General features: G+C 41.6%; 1 protein-coding gene and 1 long non-coding RNA gene across 3 annotated transcripts in view; one reads left to right on the top strand and one right to left on the bottom strand.

Annotated features, from left to right (window-relative positions):
• CEP162 (centrosomal protein 162) overlaps positions 1–2338 on the bottom strand; it is a 93695-nt gene extending 91357 nt beyond the window's left edge. For both annotated transcript variants that reach the window (XM_027551461.1, XM_027551462.1), the window contains exon 1: positions 2038–2338. The gene's annotated coding sequence lies outside the window, so the exon portion shown is untranslated. The remainder of the gene's footprint in view (positions 1–2037) is intronic.
• Positions 1470–23383, top strand: LOC113898400. The gene is made up of 3 exons (XR_003512635.1): positions 1470–2018; positions 22292–22317; positions 23061–23383. It is a non-coding gene; the product is annotated as an uncharacterized LOC113898400 (long non-coding RNA).
• Positions 23384–23736: the final 353 nt, after the last annotated feature.

Below are 23736 nucleotides of genomic sequence, written 5' to 3'. Positions count from 1 at the left end.
ACATCACATCAAAAAAAACAGGCAGACTTGAACTTAAGACATTTTTAAAAATTTATATTTAAATGTAGTTAATTTACAATGTTATGTTAATTTCAGGTGTTCAGTTACAGTTCAACATAAAAAAAAAAAAAAAAAGATGGGCAGAAGACCTAAATAGGCATCTCTCCAAAGACATACAAATGGCCAAAAAGCCCATGAAAAGACACTCAATATTGCTAATTATTAGAGAAATGCAAATCAAAACTATAATGAACTATCACCTCACACTAGTCATGAAGGCCATTATCAAAAAGTCTACAAACACTAAATGCTAGACAGGGTGGAGAAAAAGGAACCCTCCTACACTATTGATGGTAATGTAAATTGGTGTGGCCACTACAGAGAACAGTATGCAGGTACCTCACAAAAAAACAAAAATATAACTACTGTCTTGCTACATCTCACTGTTCTGTTCGCACCCAGGGTAGGCAAGTCCCCAGCTGTAAGCCGGAAGAAAAGTCAAGGAACCCTAGGAACTGCAGACATATTTAGTCTCTCCTGACTGGCACAGCAGACGCAGTGTATTCTGCCCTGGTTGACCCAGGAGACACAGCCATAACCCAGCCATAATGCAGAGGCAAGCAAGGGCTTTTCAGGTGGGGCTTCTATAGGTTACATGCATGCCCACTGCTATAAGTGATCTCAGCTCTTACATAACCATGTATTTACCAAATGTGGGGTGAGAGAGAGAGGCCCTGGGGTGAGAGCCTGATCACCGCCATTTCGGCTAGTTTGCTCTTTCCCTACAACTACCAAATGATCCAGTGGTCCCACTCCAAGGCAGGCATTTCTCTTATGATTTAGCATATACATTCAATCGCTGACCAGTAAACTGAATGAGAGATTCCTAATTCATTAATAAAATTGATTTAACAACAGCTTTTACAGTGTGCATTATACTTGAGTTCAGAATTGCATTTTCATTCTTAATATCCAATTATTAGAAAGTGGTCTTCACAATATTTCCTAAATCTATGCATATCTGTGTGTGTGTGTGTATTAACATCTCTTAAACCAGGTCTTCTCAAGTAAACTTTTAAAAACTAGCATATTCAAAAGGCTGTTTCCCTTCTGCAAAGGAAAAGGCAGAGTTCGTGCAGTTTTATCATTCAGCTAATTATCAACCGATATTTAAAAGTTTTGCAAAATACACTGTTCCTGATAGTGGAGACGCTTCCAGATACAGATTTCTGGATTGAGTTATTAAGACTCATAATCTACCTAAAACAAAGTGGAGTATACAAATTAGAACAAATTAAGCATCTTTTGGAGGGAGGCTAAGTTGCTTCAGTCGTGTCCGACTCTGTGCGACCCCACAGACTCTGCCGTCCCTGGGATTCTCCAGGCAAGAACACTGGAGTGGGTTGCCATTGCCTTCTCCATTGTGTCAAAGTGAAAAGTGAAAGTGAAGTTGCTCAGTCGCGTCCGACTTGTAGCGACCCCATGGACTGCAGCCTACCAGGCTCCTCCATCCATGGGATTTTCTAGGCAAGAGTACTGGAGTGGCTTGCCACTGCTTTCTTCTTGGAGGGAGGGAAGGTCAACAAAACTATGCAATGGTGACGCGCAACGCTAAACTCTCTCCAGTCTCCCCTCAGGAATCCAACTGAGGGTCTGCGCCAACTTATGGACTGTAACTCCTTGAAGCAGCTCCGAGCCCAGCTTCCTTTCGTAGACGCGGGAGGTGTGGAGACTTGGACAACACTTTGGCCAACCTGCACAGTAACACCTCCTCCCCTCTCTTCTCCATTTCGGTTCAGTTCAGGGTGGCGGCGGTTAACATCTTGGCCCCAAATTCTAGTTTAAAGGCGGATCCCGCCCGGCGAGCACCGGCCCCAGGAAACGCGCGTCTGGCGCCCGCGAGAAGACAAAGGCGCTCGCAGTGGAATCGGGGCGGAAGTGGGAAGTGACCCGAAACTCAAGGCCCCAAGAAGCAGTCTGAGCACAGTCTGGACGCTGCTGAACCAAGCGGGAAACAGGTATCCACGCCTCACCTACCTTTGCTTCCGAATTCCGCGCTCTCCCGGAAGGTCCAAGGGATGGGGGTGGAGTGAGGGGGTGGGGGGCAGCCAGTTGCTAGGGTAACGAACGTCGCCGCCAGCCTCCGGAGTCACATGATGCAAGCTGGTCACGTGGCTTGCGGGCGCGGAGGGACTGTAGTTTGCATCTTCTCGCCTCCGCGAGCGCAGGTTATAGTGGTCGTGGCTTAGCAGGACGGTCTTGCGGGTGGGAGCCGCTGCTGCTGCACCATTGGAGACTCTGCGGCCCTCCCTGTGCTCCTTGGGGTGGTGGATGTACGACAGGGTCGTGAGCGCGGGAAACAGGAGTGAGGCGTGTGGCGGCGGGAAACAGGAGTGAGGCGTGTGGTGGATACGCCCGTGGCTTCCTGGGAAATGTAGTTTAGCTCCCCTGGTCCTAGAATTTCAGCTTTTCTCACCGCTTCTCATCTCTTCCAAACCTTCTCTTCCCGAGTTATTTCAGCCTTCTGCTTTCCAAGAGGCAACCTTGAAAAATATTGAGTAATTTCCTTCATGTGCAACGCCCTGCGTGCGTGTTATGAATGAAACTGTTTTCAGGAAAGAGCTCTGTTTTCAGGACAGGGACTCTGTTCCACCATCTAGTGGACAAGAAATTGAAAATACACAGACACATCCCAAGCTCTACCTATTAGTATATCAGAGTATCTCTGTGGTTTCCCACTATTCCTTTGCCCCTGTTCTATTGCGGCATCTTACAATTATTTTCTTGAATTTTACTTTTTTTTTTTTTCCTGTTTCTTCCTCTAAAAAAAATAAAAACAAAGCACGTTGGAGTTTCAGAGGACAGTTTTTAGGACATAAAAAGAAAAATCAGCATCAATCGAAAGCATTGATGCTGGCAACATAAGACCTCATCGTGTCCTGCCTGAACTTTTCTTTCGGCAGTTGTTTATTGTAATACAAAGGTGTGCATGCCAGGAACTGTGCCCTATGATAAAGATTTGAATAATATTATGATAGAGATTTTAAGAAGCTGTTGTTTTATTGAGCACTTAAGTTGCTAAAGCTGAAACTCCAGTACTTTGGCCACCTCATGCGAAGAGTTGACTCGTTGGAAAAGACTCTGATGCTGGGAGGGATTGGGGGCAGGAGGAGAAGGGGACGACAGAGGATGAGATGGCTGGATGGCATCACTGACTCGATGGACGTGAGTCTGAGTGAACTCCGGGAGTTGGTGATGGACAGGGAGGCCTGGCATGCTGCGATTCATGGGGTCACAAGGAGTCGGACACGACTGAGCGACTGAACTGAACTGAAGTTGCTAGGAGCTGCACATGGGTTACTTTACCTCTTTACAGTCTAAAAGACAATTCAATTAAGTCTATAATTTTGCTTCTAACAGTTGCTGAGTGGGTGAAGACAGTCATAATCCCTGCCCTGGTGGAGTCTTTGATCTAGTGGAACAGATAGACAAGTGACTGGACAGTTGCAGTCCTGTACAAGCACAGCTATTGTAGGAGAAGTAGGGTGTGGTTAGAAGACATTAGAAGCTCCCTCAACCCTTGGGAAATGGAGAAAGCTACTTTCTCTTTGAAAATGACCTGTTTCCTCTTTATCAATTCTTGCTGCCCTCTACTCATCCTTTAGGGGTTTAAGTTTCAATTTAGCCTTCATTTCTTCTAGGAACCTTTCTCACCCATCCTTATTAGGAAGCATTTTGCAAATTAGGCCTCCTTCACAGTCTTTCACAGATACCTATTAGCCTCAGATCTTCTTGGCCTCATTTTTTTACTCTAGCTGCAGCTGCTGGGACCACTTCCAGTCAGGCTGTCACTAGCTACACACAGGTGTAACTCATCTGTGTGCCTGCCTGGAGCCTGCAGTGTGGGCCTCTGGCTTTCTGATCCATGGGGCTCCTCTGACTCTTGAGGGAGCCCACTCAGCACTCACTACTTGAAGCTTGGAAGTATGCAGAAATTAACCTCTGTAGAACCAAGCTTGATCCATGGGGGTTGCAGCTGATGAACAAATGATTTTCCTTATTGACCCTGGAAAGAACTGATACTCATTTCATAAGACTAACCAGAGTGTCCTCTGTGATCCAGAGCCAGTTGTTCACCACAGAGATGAACTTGTTAGCACATTCTTGTATTGGCGTTCCATCCTGTGTCGCTCTTTGTTCATGGCTACTGTTACCCATTTCTGAATATTAATAGATGACTCTCGTGCAAAGCTGTGTCTCATGTTCTGCTTTCGGCAAACATTAGGAAAGATGGATGCTGCTGCTGCTAAGTTGCTTCAGTCATGTCCGACTCTGTGCGACCCCATAGATGGCAGCCCACCAGGCTCCCCCATCCCTGGGATTCTCCAGGCAAGAGCACTGAAGTGGGTTGCCATTTCCTCCTCCAATGCATGAAAGTGAAAAGTCAAAGTGAAGTTGCTCAATCGTGTCTGACTCTTAGCGACCCCATGAACTGCAGCCTACCAGGCTCCTCCGTCCATGGGATTTTCCAGGCAAGAGTACTGGAGCAGGGTGCCATTGTCTTCTCCAAGGAAAGATGAATAGATCACGATTAACCCTGGAAAGGGGATCACTAGGATGGTATTTAGGAGCTGGGTAACTCAGCAGTCAGATGGCAATGAAGATTCCACTGCTAATGGGAAATGGGTTGGTGACAACCACTGAAACACAGATCTGCGTTTCTCATATGAGGTTGGTTGGGCAGAGGTACAGGTGGAAAATGAGAGTTGACTCATATACTTACTGTTATACCTGAATGGTATGGTGGCAGTGGGAATTATAAGGATGGCTGGATTTTTATTGATTTCTTTGAATTCTTTGAAATAAAGAAAATAACTGCTTCAGGTCAGCCAAAATCAATTCAAAGCACATCATAAATGGCAAGGACCTCTATGGGCATTTGAGGAGATCATCATTTTCTTCAGCATAAGTACAACAGAGAATGAAGGTGCAGTCTCATTGGCTATCTTGAGTTAGGGCCCTCGTGTGAGAAAGGCAACTCAGAACATGACACTTGTCCTCTTCAGGATCCAGCCCTGCCACCATTCACCATCTCTGTGCCAGTGACTCAGATCAAGCCTCAGAATCTGAGCGTGGAAATATAATCCTTGCTCTTGGAGAAAATGGTTTTCAGAAAGTGCGGATCCCACATTATACATAGTAGAAAGGAACCAGGGGAACACATGAAGGAGAGGGTCTTTGGAATTTTGAACTGATAAGGAGGATAAAATAAGGCTGCATTAGGATTTATGGACTTGGTAACACTCACTCAAGCCTTGGAGTTCACCGTGCAAGTGAGAACACCTGGGGCTGGTCATTTGCTGCTAGGATGTTTCCCTGAAGCCTGAATGTGCTAATAGCCAATATGCAGATGAAGTAGAGATGCTGAAATTGCTTTGGCGGAGTATTATTGAAGATGTCGGGAGGCTCACAGAGATGCGAATGTTACAGTAGTTTTGTTATGTGATATCTGGAGCCTAGCACCTGACTTTGCTCCTTAGGAGGACTCATAGGACATTCCCTTCAGTAAGGCAAGAAGAAATTCATTGGTGTAAAAAGGACTTGGTGATTTCTGTCCTCCACAGGTCAGAGTTTTTAACAGGAGATGCTGCTATGGAACTAGTTTCCCCAGTGTCAGCGGGGTTATGAGATTTTTAAGTGGCAGTAGCAATACAAAATTGTCAAAGGCAAGACGGCTGTAATTACTGAAATGGGCAGAATTCTGCCAGACCAACGAGGTTGCCTTGACCTGCAGAAATCTGTGCCGATAACCAATAAATCATGGTGTTTTGAGGGATGAGATTAAGTGGAGAGCTGATTGAGTGATTACTTGATATGTGTGTATATGTTTGTGCGTGTGTGTGTGTGAGTGTGTAACAAAGAAAGAGATCTTGTGAACAGAATACTAACGTCAGCTATCACAATGGAAAATCCAGATCCTTCACCCTATTTCTGGATTTATTTAATTTCAATAGATCTAGTTACCAAGGGTTCAAAGGGAAGGTGAGTGCCCTTGAGGAAGTATGTGTAATGTAATCGGATTGGTTATAAGCATTCTCACTACACTTCCACAAAGGGCCTTATGGCCATTTATCAGGGCCACCAGAGGTCAAAGTAAAAGAGTTCCACAGAAATTATCACCTGATCACTCTGGGCTCCTCATTTGAGTAATTTGGCTCCTCGCTCATGGATCATAAAACAAAAGATAATTAATATGTTAGTACATTTGTAAGACTATGTGCTCAGTCACTCAGTTGTGTCTGACTCTTTGTGACCTCATGGACTGTGGCCCGCGAGGTTCCTCTGTCCATGGGATTCTCCAGGCAAGAATACTCTAATGGATTGCCATTTCCTTCTCCAGGGGATCTTCCCAACCCAGGGATCAAACCCGCATCTCTTGCATCTCTTGCATCTCCTACATTAGCAGGCAGATTCTTTACCACTAGTGCCACCTGGGAAGCCTATTTGCAAGGGTAATCTACCCTTATTAACACAAAGAGTTTGAATCACTGCCATATGATGGAGGCAGGGAAAAATATCCAACAGCTTGACTAATGCATCTCCTCATGTTTTGTGATAGGTGATCATGATGAATTGCACTTACAGCAACTATGCCCTGAGGAAAAGTGAAAGTGAAGTGAAAGTGTTAGTTGCTCAGTTGTGTCTTATTCTTTGTGACCCTATGGAATGTAGCCTGCCAGGCTTCTCTATACATGGAATTCTTCAGGCAAGAATACTGGAATGGATTGCCATTCCCTTCTCCAGAGGGACTTCCCCACCCAGGGATCGAAACCTGGTCTCCTGCATTTCAGGCAGATTCTTTACCATCTGAGCCCCCAGGGAAGCCCTGATGAAGGCAAAGCAAATCAAACCTAGAGGAAGAAGGTCTGGATCACTCCAGGCAAACAACCTTAGGTCAGCTGAGATACTGGCCATAGTGAGAGAAATTTAGAATCAGTGGTAGAGAAGAGAGATAATGACTATCAAGCTTTGAGAACCAACTGTGGCAGCAGGGACTGTAGCTAGTTCCACAAACCCTCTTGCAGAAATCGTGGCTGGCTAGCCTCTGGCAGGAGACTTGGTGACAGATTTGGAGTTAATAGAGAGAAAAAGTGAATCTGTGTGTTGCAAAGGTCCTAGTGCATCAGAGACGACTTTGTATATCACCTAAAATTCACTTGGCCCTGCATTCTACTGAAGTCACTGTTTCTACAACCAGTTCTCATTGACTTTGACCAGCTTCATGAAGGTGCCACTGGAAAGTGCCTCACCTCTGGCCAAGGTGTGAGCCTCTTGCTTCCTTTCCTGAACATTTTCTGGCAAGAAGTATGGGTGTGGAATGCCCACTGAACTACCACATATGTGCAACATACAAGTGGTATGTGGTAATCACAGTCTAAGGGCCACTAAACCTATGAGGGATGAAAGTGTGAAAGTGTTAGTTGCTCAGTCATGTCCAACCCTTTGCAACTCCATGGGCTGTAGCCTGACAGGCTCTTCTCTGTCCATGGAATTCTCCATGCAAGACTACTGCAGTGGATTGCCATTCCCTTCTCCAGGGGTTCTTCCCGACCCAGGGATCGAACCCAGGTCTCCTGCATTGCAGGCAGATTCTTTACCATCTGAGCCACCAGGGAAGCCCTATGAGAGATGAAAGCCCATTGGAAAATCATTCTCTATTTTTTTTTTCCCAGCTGAGCCACGAGGCATGCAGGATTAGTTTCCCTAAGAGATCAAACCCAGCCCCTGGCAGTGGAAGTGCAGAGTCCTAACCACAAGGCATCCAGGAAATCCCCCTTCTGTTTATTTCATGGGTTTCATTGCAGTCTTTTAGAAGGCCTGTGGAATCCAGCATAGGTTGGCCATAGTCATTTCGATAATGCATCCTTTTTTCAGCTCTTCCTTCCTGCCTGTTTTTACTCCCTAATTCATTATTCCTGGGCTCTGGGATCATGTACATGCATGTAAGTTGCTTTAGTTGTGTCCCAACTCTTTGTGACCCCATGGACTGTAGCCTGCCAGGGTCCTCTGTACATGGGATTCTCCAGGCAAGAATACTAAAGTGGGTTGCCCAGAAATGCATATCAAAACCACAATGAGGTACCATTTCACGCCAGTCAGAATGGCTGCTTTCCAAAAGCCTACAAGCAATAAATGCTGGAGAGGGTGTGGAGAAAAGGGAACCCTCTTACACTGTTGGTGGGAATGCAAACTACTACAGCCACTATGGAAAACAGTATGGAGATTCCTTAAAAACCTTGAAATAGAACTGCCATACGACCCAGCAATCCCACTGCTGGGCATACACACCGAGGACACCAGAATTGAAAGAGACACGTGTACCCCAATGTTCATCGCAGCACTGTTTATAATAGCCAGGACATGGAAGCAACCTAGATGTCCATCAGCAGATGAATGGATAAGAAAGCTGTGGTACATATACACAATAGAATATTACTCAGCCATTAAAAAGAATGCATTTGAATCAGTTCTAATGAGGTGGGTGAAACTGGAGCCTATTATACAGAGTGAAGAAAGCCAGAAAGAAAAACACCAATACAGTATACTAACACATATATATGGAAGTTAGAAAGATGGTAATGATAATCCTGTATGCAAGACAGCAAAAGAGACACAGATGTATAGAATAGTCTTTTGGACTCTGTGGGGGAGGGCAAGGGTGGGATAATTTGGGAGAATGGCACTGAAACATGTATAATATCATATGTGAAATGAATTGCCAGTCCAGGTTCAATGCATGATACAGGATGATCGGGGCTGGTGCACTGGGATGACCCAGAAGGATGGTATCAGGAGGGAGGTGGGAGGGGGATTCAGGATGGGGAACACATGTACACCCGTGGTGGATTCATGTTGATGTATGGCAAAACCAATACAATATTGTAAAGTAATTAGCCTTCAATTAAAATAAATAAATTTATATTAAAAAATAAAAAATAAAGTGGTTTGCCATGCCTCCTTTCAGGGAATCTGCCCAAGCCAGGGATCAAACCCATGTCTTTTAGTCTCCTGCATTGGCAGGCTGGTACTTTCTCACTAGCCCCGCCAGGGAAGCCCTCTGTGGTCATATTCCCAGATAAAGTACCTTTTCAGGAGTAACTCAGGTTGAGACAGTAATCTTATTAACTAAATTGAAGTAATAAATAAACAAATCCAAATAATTCAGGTGTTAATATGCAATCCTGCTGCCTTATTCATGTATAGACAGATTTAGGAAGAGTGATGGCTTTGAAAATTAAAGTAATTGTTTCAGCTTATCCAAACTTTATTGCATTTCCATTTCACAGCTAGTTGTCACAGTAGTAAGTTGTTGCACCATTAAAATGTTCGCTCTGCTTTACAAAATACACACATACATTTAGAGATTTATAGACTGAATAAGAGGAGTTTCTTATGCTTTGAAGCTATATGAACTTGTGCAACACTTTCTAGATTATTGAATAATTGATACCATTACATTTTCAAGGTAAATAAATATGAAAAGAAGGGAAAGGAGCTTCACTAACAAGATAAATGGAATTTGTGGCATTATTTCTGTTGGTATTTTAATGTCAGTTTACATTTTCACCATCAGAGGTCATGAAAGAACAATGTTGAACAAAATATGGCTGAAAAAAAACTTGTTTGAAATCTGGACTGTAACATTCTTAGAAGAGTTTTTACAAAAGAAAAACCACTATCTACTTTTGTACAGAAAGAAAAATAATTCTTAACAATAAAATTATCTGATAGGTGATAAGAGCATGAGGCTCTTATTTGCTTCTGGTGCTCTCAAGTTTTAGTTTAAGAATAACATTTTAAATGCAACTGTTGATGATTCCTTGTCTTGGGAATATACAGTGTTTAATTTCAGCAAACAAGTATCTCACTTATGAAAAAGGAAGAAAATAAAATTAAAGCTTAGACATGTTTAGAAGTACATTTGTTAGTACACATAGCATCTACTTCATAAAACAAAGTAAAGTCTGTCTCATGAACTTTGCATTTCAAACTAAGTTTGCAACAAAAAGAGCAGGCAGTCTGAATGTCAAAGACCAGGTATCAAGTTAAGGAATTTAGCATTCTGTGTATGGGAAGACGCAAGCCTCTGGGCTCACTGAATCCATTCCTTTCTTACACACCTTAGCTCTCTGGGGCCAATCCTGCTTCCTTGCTCACCTTGCTTCTTCCATTCCCCCAGCTCTTCAGCAATCACCATGCAGGGTGGCAGCATCCTCGGGATTGCAGCTGTGGGAGCCCTCATTCACGTTTGGAGGCCAGAAATCGCTAATGGCTGTGACATTTCTTGTTTATTGATATGCAGGAGATATTTTCACTTCACACTAACAATGCACAATGTATCAAATATCTTATTGATAGTAAATTTTATTTTAAGTATCTATTATCGATATGTATTTTGTCTGTCATAGGTAGCATTTGTTAATTTAAAACCTTTATTTCCCTAGGCAAATTATTAGAAATACAAAAAAAATCAGTAAGTTAAAATAATTTTCATTGATGTTATAAAAACACAAGTTATCAGTTGTCATTGCTCTTTTTGGTGAGTAGTCTTAATAAAAAGCCTCCTTATAAAATGATCATTAACATTTTTGCACGAGCATAGTTTTGTATGTTTCCAAAAATTCTGTGACATATGAAATGAATCACAAAAAGACAAAAACTGTGAATCCACGTCTGTGAGGTATCTAGCATAGACGGATGCATGCTGACAGAATGTAAAACGGTGGGGCTGTGGATTATTGAATGGGTAATGGGATTTCAATTTTTCAGGATTTGAAAAAAGCTCTAATGGTTGTACAACAGTGTGCATGTACACATAGTCTACACCATAGTGTTGTGAGAAATACCTGAGTTAAAGCGTGTAAAAACGTTCATCAGTGATTGTCATAATGCTCAATGTATGTTAGCACCCTGTTGTTTTTAATGAAGCACACCTTATGGTGTAGGTGGTAAACAATGATTTATTATCTATTATTATCACAGTGATTTAATATCTATTATTATTATTGGTTTGGGCTTCCCTGGTGGCTCAGATGGTAAAGAATCAGCCTGCAATGCAGGAGATCTGGGCATGATCCCTGAGTTGGGAAGATCCAAGAGGCCATGGCAACCCACTCCAGTATTCTTGCCTGGAAAATCCCTGTGGGCAGAGGAGCCTAGCAGGCTACAGTCCATGGGGTCACAAAGAGTTGGACATGACTGAGCGACTAAGCATACAGTATTGCTTCTGGTTTTCCAATATAGTGTATAAAAGATATTTTTCTTTGTCTTTTGGAGTCCCAGAGGCCTAGCAACTATTAAAAAGCCTAATAAGTAATAAAAACAGAAGTCTGTGACTCACAGAGTAATAAATTTTTATGGATTAGAGTTTTAATAGCCAGAATTTAGACTTCAGTGATGTCCATGTAATTGTTCCTTCCCTCATTTCTGTCCTCTTTTTTGAGTCAGTTCTATCTTACTGGGTTTCATCAGTCGTCTTCCAGTGGTTCAATTCTGGAAACCTCCATACTGCTTCTACCTGAAATCATTCATTTGCATTCAATGATTATTGGTGTGTGGTGTTTCAGGGAAGCAGACTAGAATCTGGAACATCAGAAGTTTTCACAGATTTTATTATTTTAATTCATGCTCCTTTCTTGATAAAAGTAATTGATTTAAAGCAATTCTTTCTATTTAAAAAAGTTTTTTTTAAGATTTTTTTTGTTGTTCATATTTGCTTGATTCTTTATTAAATTTAGAGTTCTTCATTTAACATTCAGAGTTCCAAAGAATAGCAAGGAGAGATAAGAAAGCCTTCCTCAGTGATCAGTGCAAAGAAATATAGGGAAACAAAGAATGGGAAAGACTAGAGATCTCTTCAAGAAAATTAGAGATACCAAGGGAACATTTCATGCAAAGATGGGCTTGATAAAGGACAGAAATGGTATGGACCTAACAGAAGCAGAAGATATTAGGAAGAGGTGGTAAGAGTACATAGAAGAACTGTACAAAAAAGGTCTTCATGACCAAGATGATCACTGTGGTGTGATCACTCACCTAGAGCCAGACATCGTGGAATGTGAAGTCAAGTGGGCCTTAGGAAGCATCACTACAAACAAAGTAAGTGGAGGTGAGAAAGTGCTACACTCAATATGCCAACAAATTTGAAAAACTCACCAGTGGCCACAGGATTGGAAAAGGTCTGTTTTCATTCCAATCCCAAAGAAAGGCAATGCCAAAGAATGCTCTAACTATGGCACAATTGCACTCATCTCAGATGCTAGCAAAGTAATGCTCAAAACTCTCCAAGCCAGGCTTCAACAATACATGAACTGTGAACTTTCAGATGTTCAAGCTGGTTTTAGAAAAGGCAGAGGAAACAGAGATCAAATTGCCAACATCTGCTGGATAATCAAAAAAACAAGAGAGTTCCAGAAAAACATCTATTTCTGCTTTATTGACTATGCCAATGCCTTTGACTGTGTGGATCACAATAAAATGTGGAAAATTCTGAAAGAGATGGGAATACCAGACCACCTGATCTGCCTCTTGAGAAATCTGTATGCAGGTCAGGAAGCAACAGTTAGAACTGGACGTGGAACAACAGACTGGTTCCAAATAGGAAAAGAAGTATGTCAAGGCTGTATATTGTCACCCTGCTTATTTAACTTATATTCAGAGTACATCATGAGAAATGATGAGCTGGATGAAGCACAAGCTGGAGTCAAGATTGCCGGGAGAAGTGTCAATAACCTCAGATATGCAGATGACACCACCCTTATGACAGAAAGTGAAGAAGAACTAAAGAGCCTCATGATGAAAGTGAAAGAGGAGAGTGAAAAAGCTGGCTTAAAGCTCAACATTCAGAAAACGAAGATCGTGGCATCCAATCCCATCACTTGATGACAAATAGATGGAGAAACAGTGGAAACAGTGACAGACTAGTTTTTGGGCTCCAAAATCACTGCAGATTGTGACTGCAGCCATGAAATTAAAAGACGCCTACTCCTTGAAAGAAAAGTTATGACCAACCTAGATAGCATATTAAAAAGCAGAGACATTACTTTGCCAACAAAGGTCCATCTAGTCAAGGCTATGGTTTCTACAGTAGTCATGTATGGATATGAGAGTTGGACTATAAAGAAAGCTGAGCACTGAAGAATTGATGCTTTTGAACTGTGGTGTTGGAGAAGACTCTTGAGAGTCCCTTGGACTGCAAGGAGATCCAACCAGTCCATCCTAAAGGAAATCAGTCCTGAATATTCATTGGAAGGACTGATGTTGAAGCTGAAATGCCAATACTGTGGCCACCTGATGCAAAGAGCTGATCCATTGGAAAAGATCCTGATGCTGGGAAAGATTGAAGGCAGGAGGAGAAGGGGACAACAGAGGATGAAATGGTTGGATGGCATCACCAACTCAATGGGCATGAGTTTGAGTAAACTCCAGGAGTTGGTGATGGACAGGGAGGCCTGGCGTACCTCAGTGCATGAGGTCACAGAGAGTTAGACTTGACTGAGTGACTGAACTGAACTGAATTTTAACATGAACATAGATTCTGCTACTTGTGTGAATACTGATGTGTTCTGTTAGTTTAAAAAATTTAATCTAGTTTTTTTTGGTTTTGGTTACGTAATAAATCTTAAGAGGAAAACTATAACTTAATATTTGATATGAAATGGGAAAAAAAATTTTTAAGTGGGGGAAAATTTTGATTTTTTTCTTCAAGTCCTTCTTTGAAGAACTCCTTTATCCTGAAAGTCAAAACACCTGAAGCACTTTCTAGTCACCAAATAAATCTCATTGATGGAAAACAAGTTTTCTGTGACAGAAAAAAACATATAAAAAGATTGTTCCACCAGGCCTTTCACCAGTGCCTCTAACAAGTTCCAAAATGAATTTCAACTCCATCCCCTCACTTGTTTGCTCTCTGCAGGAGCTTTTATGAGCAATGAATTGGTTCTCATGGTGAAACTCAAAGGTAGACAAATCCTGAATAATCTACCATCTGCATTATTCCATATTCAGTAATCAAGGATATTGAGAGTAGCATTAGTTCTATGACACCACTGCCTTATTAAAAGAATCCATTTAACTTTGGGAAAATTTCATAATAAGGAAAAGAACATCTAATTCAACTTTATTTCATGCTCACATCCAAGCCTTCAGTGACCTTCTGATACTTCAAGTTGGAAACAATGTTTTTTCTTTGCTTGTATTTCTAGTAGAAATAGTATGTTTTAAAATATTTATTTACTTATTGAATACTTGCTCTTTCTCCTTGTTGTTCAGTCACTAAGTCATCTTCGACTCTTTGTCACTCCATGGACGGTAGCATGCCACGCTCCTCTGTCCTCCATTATCTCTTCAAGTTTGTTCAAAATTCATGTCCACTGAGATGGTAAAACTTCCAGATGTTCAAGCTGGTTTTAGAAAAGTCAGAGGAACGAGAGGTCAAATTGCCAACATCCGCTGGATCATGGAAAAAGCAAGAGAGTTCCAGAAAAACATCTATTTCTGCTTTACTGATTATGCCAAAGTCTTTGACTATGTGGATCACAATAAACTGTGGAAAATTCTGAAAGAGATGGGAATACCAGACCACTTGACCTGCTTCTTGAGAAACCTATATGCAGCTCAGGAAGCAAAGTTAGAACTGGACATGGAACAACAGACTGGTTCCGAATAGAAAAAGGAGTATGTCAAGGCTGTATATTGTCACCCTGCTTATTTAACTTATATGCAGAGTACATCATGAGAAACGCTGGGCTGGAAGAAGCACAAGCTGGAATCAAGATTGCCAGGAGAAATATCAATAACCTCAGATATGCAGATGACACCACCCTTATAGCAGAAAGTGAAGAGGAACTAAAAGCCTCTTGATGAAAGTGAAAGAGGAGAGTGAAAAAGTTGGCTTAAAGCTCAACATTCAGAAAATAAAGATCATGGCATCTGGTCCCATCACTTCATGGGAAATAGATGGGAAACAGTGGAAATAGATGGGAAACAGTGGAAACAGTGGCAGACTTTATTTTAGGGGGCTCCAAAGTCACTGCAGATGGTGACTGCAGCCATGAAATTAAAAGATGCTTACTCCTTGGAAGGAAAGTTATGACCAACCTAGATAGCATATTCAAAATCAGAGACATTACTTTGCCAACAAAGATCCGTCTAGTCAAGGCTATGGTTTTTCCTGTGGTCATGTATGGATGTGAGAGTTGGACTGTGAAGAAAGCTGAGCGCCGAAGAATTGATGCTTTTGAACTGTGGTGTTGGAGAAGACTCTTGAGAGTCCCTTGGACTGCAAGGAGATCCAACCAGTCCATTCTGAAGGAGATCAGTCCTGGGTGTTCTTTGAAAGGACTGATGCTAAAGCTGAAAGTCCAATACTTTGGCCACCTCATGAGAAGAGTTGACTCATTGGAAAAGACTCTGATGCTGGGAGGGATTGGGGGCAGGAGGAGAAGGGGATGACAGAGGATGAGATGGCTGGAGGGCATCACTGACTCGATGGACATGAGTTTGGTTGAATTCCGGGAGTTGGTGATGGACAGGTAGGCCTGGCGTGCTGTGATTCATGGGGTTGCAGACAGTCAGACACAACTGAGCAACTGAACTGAACTGAGTTGGTGATACTATCTAACCATCTTAGGCCCCTTCACCTTTTGCCTTCAGTCTTTCCCATCATCAGCATCTTTTCCAGTGACTTGGCTCTTCACCTCAGGTGGCCAAAGTATTGGATCTTCAACTTCAGCATCAGTCCTTCTAATGAATATTGAAGATTGATTTCCTTTAATATTGACTGGTTTGATCTCTTTGCTGTCCAAGGGACTCTCAAGAGTCTTCTCCGTCACCACAGTTCAAAAGCTTCGATTCTTTAGGGTTCAGTCTTCTTTATGGACTAACTCTCTCATCTGTACATGACTACCAGGAAAAACATAGCTTTGACTATACAGACCTTTGTCAACAGAAGTGATGTCTCTGCTTTTCAATACACTGTCTAGATTTGTCATAGCTTTCCTTCCAAGAAGTAAGCATCTTTTATTTCCCTTCCAGATAGTAAATTCGTTAACAATAGGTATTCTGTTAATAAATTTTGCATCATACCAATGTTTTGCACAAACAAGTGTTCAGTAGCTTGTTAAAACTATTGGATTGATTGCCTCTTGGTTCCATTCTATTATCTAATTAATTAAGTTATAGCTTAAAACTTTTCTAAAATGACTGTCATTTCTATGGAAGTAATGCTGCCCCTCCCCGACCCCCTGGCCCATTCTTGTGTACTAGAAAGTATAGTACTGGAAAGAATAGTACAATAATAGAAAGATTATCCTTTGGCCTGAGCATGGGAAAGCACATTATCTCTATCAGGAATAATTACAGTTACACTATAAATGTGGTAATCCATTATTACTTTCTCTAATTTCAGGGATAGCAATGAAAACCAAATGTCCAGAACAATGAGAGCTGTGAGAACTGTAGAATCTCTTCTATCAGCTCAACAATTACTCAGAGTCATCCCACATGTTCTGTACCCTCCCAGGGTCTGGGCAAAGGGTGAATAAATTGCTTCCTTTAATCTAGATAAATATCACATCAATGGGAAAATTCTTTCATTTTGTGTCTTAATTCAGAAGTTTAGTTCAGTCGCTTAGTCATGTCTGACGCTTTGTGACCCCATGGGCCGCAGCATGCCAGGCTTCCCTTCCATCTCCAACTCCCAGAGCTTACCCAAACTCATATCCATCGTGTCAGTGAGGCCATCAAACCATCTCATCCTCTGTCGTCCCCTTCTCCTCCCACCTTCAATCTTTCCCAACATCAGGATCTTTTCCAGTGAGTCATTTCTCCTCATCAGGCGGCCAAAATATTGGAATTTCAGCTTCAGCATCAGTCCTTCCAATGAATATTCAGGACTGGTTTCCTTTAGGGTGGACTGGTTGTATCTCTTTACAGTCCAAGGGACTCTCAAGAGTCTTCTCCAACACCACAGTTCAAAAGCATCAGTTCTTCGGTGCTCAACTTTCTTTATAGTCCAACTCTCACATCCATATATGACTACTTGAAAAACCATAGCTTTGACTACATGGGCCCTTGTTGGCAAAGTAACATCTCTGCTTTTAACTTTGCTGCTAGGTTGGTCATAACTTTGCTTCCAAGGAGCAAGCAACTTTTAATTTCATGGCTGCAGCCATCATCTGCAGTGATTTTGGAGCCCAAAAAAATAAAGTCGGTCACTGTTTCCATTGTTTCCCCATCTATTATGCCATAAAGTGATGGGACCGGATGCCATGATCTTAGTTTTCTGAATGTTGAGCTTTAAGCCAACTTTTTCCACTCTCCTCTTTAATTTCATCAAGAAGCTCTTTAGTTCTTCTTCGCTTTCTGCCATAAGGGTAGTGTCATCTGCATATCTGAGGTTATTGATATTTCTCCTGGCAATCTTGATTCCAGCTTGTGCTTCATCCAGCCCAGCATTTCTCATAATGTACTTTGCATATAAGCTAAATAAGCAGGATGACAGTATGCAGCCTTGACGTACTCCTTCCCGAATTGGAACCAGTCTGTTGTTCCATGTCCAGTTCTAATTGTTGCTTCTTGACCTGCATACAGATTTCTCAGGAGGCAGGTCAAGTGGTCTGGTATTCCTATGTCTTAAAGAATTTTCCACAGTTTGTTGTGATCCACACAGTCAAAGGCTTTGGCACAGTCAATAAAGCAGAAATAGATGTTTTTCTGGAACTCTTGCTTTTCCGACGAGCAACGGATGTTGGCAATTTGATCTCTGATTCTTCTGCCTTTTCTAAAACTAGCTTGAACATCTGGAAGTTCACAATTGACATACTGTTGAAGCCTGTCTTGGAGAATTTTGAGCATTACTTTGCTGGCATGTGAGATAAGTGCAATTGTTGGTAGTTTGAGCATTCTTTGGCATTGCCTTTCTTTGGGATTGGAATGAAAACTGACCTTTTCCAGTCCTGTGGCCACTGCTGAGTATTCCAAATTTGCTGGCATATTGAGTGCAGCACTTTCATAGCTTCATCTTTTAGGATTTGAAATAGCTCAACTGGAACTTCATCACCTCCACTAGCTTTGTTTGTAGTTATGCTTCCTAAGGCCCACTTGACTTCACATTCCAGGATATCTGGCTCTAGGTGAGTGATCACACCATCATGGTTATCTGGGTCATGAATAGCATTTTTGTATAGTTCTTCTGTGTATTCTTGCCACCTCTTTGTAATGTCTTCTGCTTCTGTTAGTCCATACCTTTTCTGTCCTTTACTGTGCCCATCTTTGCATGAAATGTTCCCTTGGTGTCTCTAATTTTCTTGACGAGATCTCTAGTCTTTCCCATTGTACTATATTCCTCTCTTTCTTTGCATTAATCACTGAGGAAGGCTTTCTTATCTCTCCTTGTTATTCTTGGAACTCTGCATTCAAACGGATATGTATTTGCTTTTCTCCTTTGACTTTCTCTTCTCTTCTTTTCTCAGCTACTTTTAAGGCCTCCTCAGACAACTATTTTGCCTTTTTGCATTTCTTTTTCTTGGGAATGGTCTTGATTACTGCCTACTGTACAATGTCAGAAACTCCATTCATAGTTCTTCAGGCACTCTGTCTATCAGATCTAATCCCTTGAATCTGTTTGTCACTTCCACTGTATAATTGTAAAGGATTTGATTTAGGTCATACCTGAATGTTGTAGTGGTTTTTCCTACTTTCTTCAATTTGAGTCTGAATTTGGCAGTAAGGAGTTCATGGTCTAAGCTACAGTCAGCTCCCGGTCTTGATTTTGCTGACTGTGTAGAACTTCTCCATCTTTGGCTGCAAAGAATATAATCAATCTGATTTCGGTGTTGACCATCTGGTGATGTCCATATGTAGAGTCTTCTCTTGTGTTGTTGGAAGAGGGTGTTTGCTATGACCAGTGTGTTCTCTTGGCAAAACTCTGTTAGCCTTTACCCTGCTTCGTGTTGTACTCCATGGCCAAGTTAACCTGTTACTCCAGGTATCTCTTGACTTCCTACTTTTGCATTCCAGTCTCCCATAATGAAAAGGACATTTTGGGGGTGTTAGTTCTAGAAGGTCTTGTAGGTCTTCATAGAACCATTCAACTTTAGCTTCTTCAGCATTACTGGTTGAGGCATAGACTTGAATTATTGTGATACTGAGTGATTTGCCTTGGAAATGAACAGAAATCATTCTGTCATTTTTGAGATTGCATCCAAGTACAACATTTCAGACTCTTTTGTTTACTATGATGGCTACTCCATTTCTTCTAAAGGATTCTTGCCCACAGTAGTAGATATATGGTCATCTGAGTTAAATTCACCCATTCCAGTCCATTTTAGTTTGCTGATTCCTAGAATGTCGACGTTCACGCTTGCCATCTCCTGTTTGACCACTTCCAATTTGCCTTGATTCATGAACCTAAAATTCCAGGTTCCTATGCCATACTGCTCTTTACAGCATCAGACTTTACTTCCATCACCAGTCATATCCTTACCTGGATGTTGTTTTCACTTTGGGTCCATCTCTTCATTCTTTCTGGAGTTATTTCTCCACAGATCTCCAGTAGCATATTGGGCACCTACCAACGTGGGGAGTTCATCTTTCAGTGTCCTATTTTTTTGCCTTTTCATGCTATTCATGGGGTTCTCAAGGCAAGAATACTGAAGTGGTTTGCCATTCCCTTCTCCAGTGGACCACATTGTGTCAGAACTCTCCACCATGACCTGTCCATCTTGGCTGACCCTACACAGTATGGCTCATAGTTTCATTGAGTTGGACAAGGCTGTGGTCCATGTGAAAAGTTTGGTTAGTTTTCTGTGATTGTGGTTTTCATTCTGTCTGCCCTCTGATGGATAAGAGGCTTATGGAAGCTTCCTGATGGGAGAAACTGACTGAGGGGGAAACTGGGTCTTGTTCTGTTGGGCAGGGCTATGCTCAGTAAATCTTTAATCCAATTTTCTGTTGATTGGTGAAGCTCTATTCTCTCTGTTGTTTGACCTGAGGCCAAACTGTGGTGGACGTAATGAAGATAATGGCAATTTCCTTCAAAAGGCCCCATGCAGACACTGCTGCACTCAGTGCCCCCAAACCTCCAGCAGGCCACTGCTGACCCACGCCTCCACTGGAGACTCCTGGACACTCGTGGGCAAGTCTTGGTCAATCTCTTGTGGGGTCACTGTTCCTTTTCCTGGGTCCTCGTGTGCACAGGCTTTTGTTTGTGCCCTCCAAGAGTCTGTTTCTGCAGTCCTGTGTAAGTTCTGGCGGCTCTATGGTGGAGTTAATGGTGACCTCCTCCAAGAAAGCTTATGCCATACCCAAGTCTGCTGCACCCAGAGCCCCTGCCCCTGTGGCAGGCCACTGCTGACCTGTACATCTGCAGAAGACACTCAGGCACAGTTCTGGCTCAGTCTCTGTGGGGTCTCTGGGTCCTGGTGCATACAAGTTTTGTTTGAGCCCATCAAGTCTCTGGAAGGTATGGGATTTGATTCTAAACGTGATTTTACCCCTTCTACCATCTTACTGGGGCTTCTCCTTTGCCCTTGGACATGGGGTATCTATTTTTGGTGGGATCCAACATTCTCCTGTCGACAGCTATTCAGCAGCAACTTGTAGTTTTGGAGTTCTCCCAGAAGAATATGAGCTCACGTCCTTCTACTCCACCATCTTACACCACTGTTCATTTTAAAAGGCTTGAAGTAAATTTAAAAGTCTCAACCAATTGCTTATTGCTCCATAATAGGGTTCCTCAGAGTCCTTAGAGTGAGAATTACAATTGGTGATGACCTTTGGAATAAGGTGTATGCATTCTCAGTCACTTTAGTCATGTCTGACTCTTTGCAACCCCATGGGCTATAGCCCACCAGGCTCCTCTGTCCTTTGGATTCTCCAAACAAGAATGATGGAATGGGTTGCCATGCTCTCCTCCAGGGGATCTTCCTGACTCAGGAATTGAACCTGTATCTCCTGCATCTCCTGCACTGCAGGTGAATTCTTTACCGCTGAGCCACCAGGGAAGCTCTTGGAATAAAATACCTGGTGCTGATGTCTTTGAGAAGTCTGAATAAGTGTTGCTGTTTTTTGTGTTTTTTTTTTTAAACCATATTTTCCTCATAAGTTAATGTAACAAGTTAAAATAGCTTCAGCAGTTTTATTTCCTTCCTCTTATAAAAATTCAGTAAGTCCCTTACATACAAATGAATTGTTTCAAGACCACATTCATAAGCCTAATTTGTTCATAAGTCCAACAAAGTTAGCCTAGTTACCCAACTAGCACAATCAGCTGTATAGTATTCGTACTATAATAGGTTTGTAACACTATTCACACAAATTATATATAAAAATAAACACACAAAATAAAGAAAACATTTTTAATCTAACAGTACAGAACCTTGGAAAGTACAGTAGTACTTTCCAAGTACAACAACTGGCATACAAGGGCATTTTCACATCTTTGAAAGTTTGCAACTTGAAGGTTCATATGTACGGGGCTGGCTGTAAACACATTTAGGCTGTTTATTTACTCTGAGAAGCAAAATTCTAATATATAGATAAAGATGCAGCATTTATGCTCTCCTCCCTTTTTTTCCCACAGGGAAGAGAGGTGTTAATGTTTTATTTTTCTTAAAAAACAAAAAAAGTAAAGCTCATGAGATTCTGACAGTTTCGAAGTTGTTTCTGATTTCTTGATACTGTTTTGAAAGGAAATACATTTGAGTTTATTTTAGTTGAAATTGTTTTTTTATTTCAAGATATGTAATATGAACACTGCAAGAAATGAAGAAATTAAGTCACATATTAACAAAAACAAACCTTTTGTGTAAATCTAAGAAGAGGTTATCAGTTTACTAAGGGGGAGATCTCTCCCAGCCATGTTTTTAACCCTGTATAGACCTTGTAAAATGTCACTATCACAAATATAGTTTGTTTGAACCCAGGCACCTGGGAACATGGCAGACAAATGGCCAAGATGTCTGCCCTCATGGAGGATTAAGCTGGTTGGTCTGAGGACTCCCTGCCCAACACAGCAGAGTCAGAGCCTGGGTCATCACAGGGATGGGAGGCAGGTCTGGCAGGGCAGGCTTGGAAATGAAGTGGATACCCATTATGGGCAGGCTACCAAGAAGGTAGCATCTGACATTAGAAGAGAATTATATATTTTTGTCTGAGATCAACAGTATTTTAAAGTTTGGACAATACAACCAGAATATACTGCTAAGCTAAATTTGTTTTACATTTTCAGTTCTGGCAACTCTTCAAGAACAAAAGGTAATTTTCTTTTTCATTTCTTTTTGAATTTTGAAAAGTTCTCTACTGTTTAAAGATTGAAATCTCAGAATATAACATTATTTCAAATATCAAATTTTAATTTGAATGTCATTAACTATATACATTTAGCCTCATTAAAAAAATGCATAGGCCATGCATGAAAATTATCTGGGCTGGATGGCAAATTTGATTAATTTCCTTGGTACTTTATTCTTCTAATTATCTTTATTAGAAGTGTAGTCTTTTTTAAGTTTGAAAAAAGAGGGAAAGTACCAAGAAAATATGAAATGTGCAAGTATACTTTACTCTTTTTACATTTTTTTAATGTTTTGATTGAGATTTAAGGTAAAGAAATAAATTATCAGAGATAAAATAAATGTTCTCTAATTTCTATTTAAAGTATATTTTTAATCAAAAAAGCCATCAAGGTGTTAATTTTCTAAGTTATTGTAAATATGGTTGCATTTTCCATGTTTATGCCTCTTCCTTGGGCAGGACCTAATGTGAGAGTTTTAGATTTCAAAAAGTCCACAGAAGCTGAACAATCAGTAAACTTTTAAGGATATTTATAGTTTAAATGAAAATAAAGTTATTGTATGTTTGTAATAAGGATTTCATGTTGTAAAAGGGGTCCAAAGTAATAATTCTCTAATACCAAAATAAATATTAACCTAGGAATGGTGGACGTGCTGGTTGAGATTTGTAAGAAAACTTCTTTCTTCCATTGTTGTTTCTTTATCTAGGTCATGGTGAATCTAAATATTTCTTCTAAGGCTGGAGACTCACATATTGTTTGATTTCTTGGTGTACTGAACCAAAGTCATGGACCCAGGATAAGGAAGAGAATGAATTTAGAGACGAAGTAAGGAAGGACAAACAATACATGTTAATAGTTTCATAAGAATACGTCTCATACCTACACTGGCCCAATATATTATGATAGAACCCAAGCAAGACCATTTGGAATAAAAAGTTTCTCAAAAACCACTGTCAAGGGACTTCCCTGGTGGTCCAGTGGTTAAGAAACCACCTTCCAATGCAGGGGACATGGATTCAATCCCTGTTCTGGGAACTAAGATTTCACATGCTGAGGGGCAACTAAACCTGTGTGGCTGCAACTACTGAGTCCATGGGCCGCAACTAGAGAGCCCATGTGGCAGCTGTGAGCCCATGTGGCAGCTGTGGAGCTCACGTGCTCTGGATCGCAACTAGAGAGCCCACGTGCCACAGCCGTGGAGCTCACGTGCTCTGGATCGCAACTAGAGAGCCCACGTGCCACAGCCGTGGAGCTCACGTGCTCTGGATCGCAACTAGAGAGCCCACGTGCCACGGCTGTGGAGCTCACGTGCTCTGGACTGCACACCAAAGCTAGGGAGAAGACCACATGCCACAACCAAGACCTGATGCAGTTGTAAATAA

Source organism: Bos indicus x Bos taurus, chromosome 9 (assembly GCF_003369695.1).
Source record: "Bos indicus x Bos taurus breed Angus x Brahman F1 hybrid chromosome 9, Bos_hybrid_MaternalHap_v2.0, whole genome shotgun sequence".
Taxonomy (NCBI): domain Eukaryota; kingdom Metazoa; phylum Chordata; class Mammalia; order Artiodactyla; family Bovidae; genus Bos; species Bos indicus x Bos taurus.
Note: the sequence above shows the minus strand (reverse complement) of the source record. Positions and strands in the feature narration are given on the sequence as shown.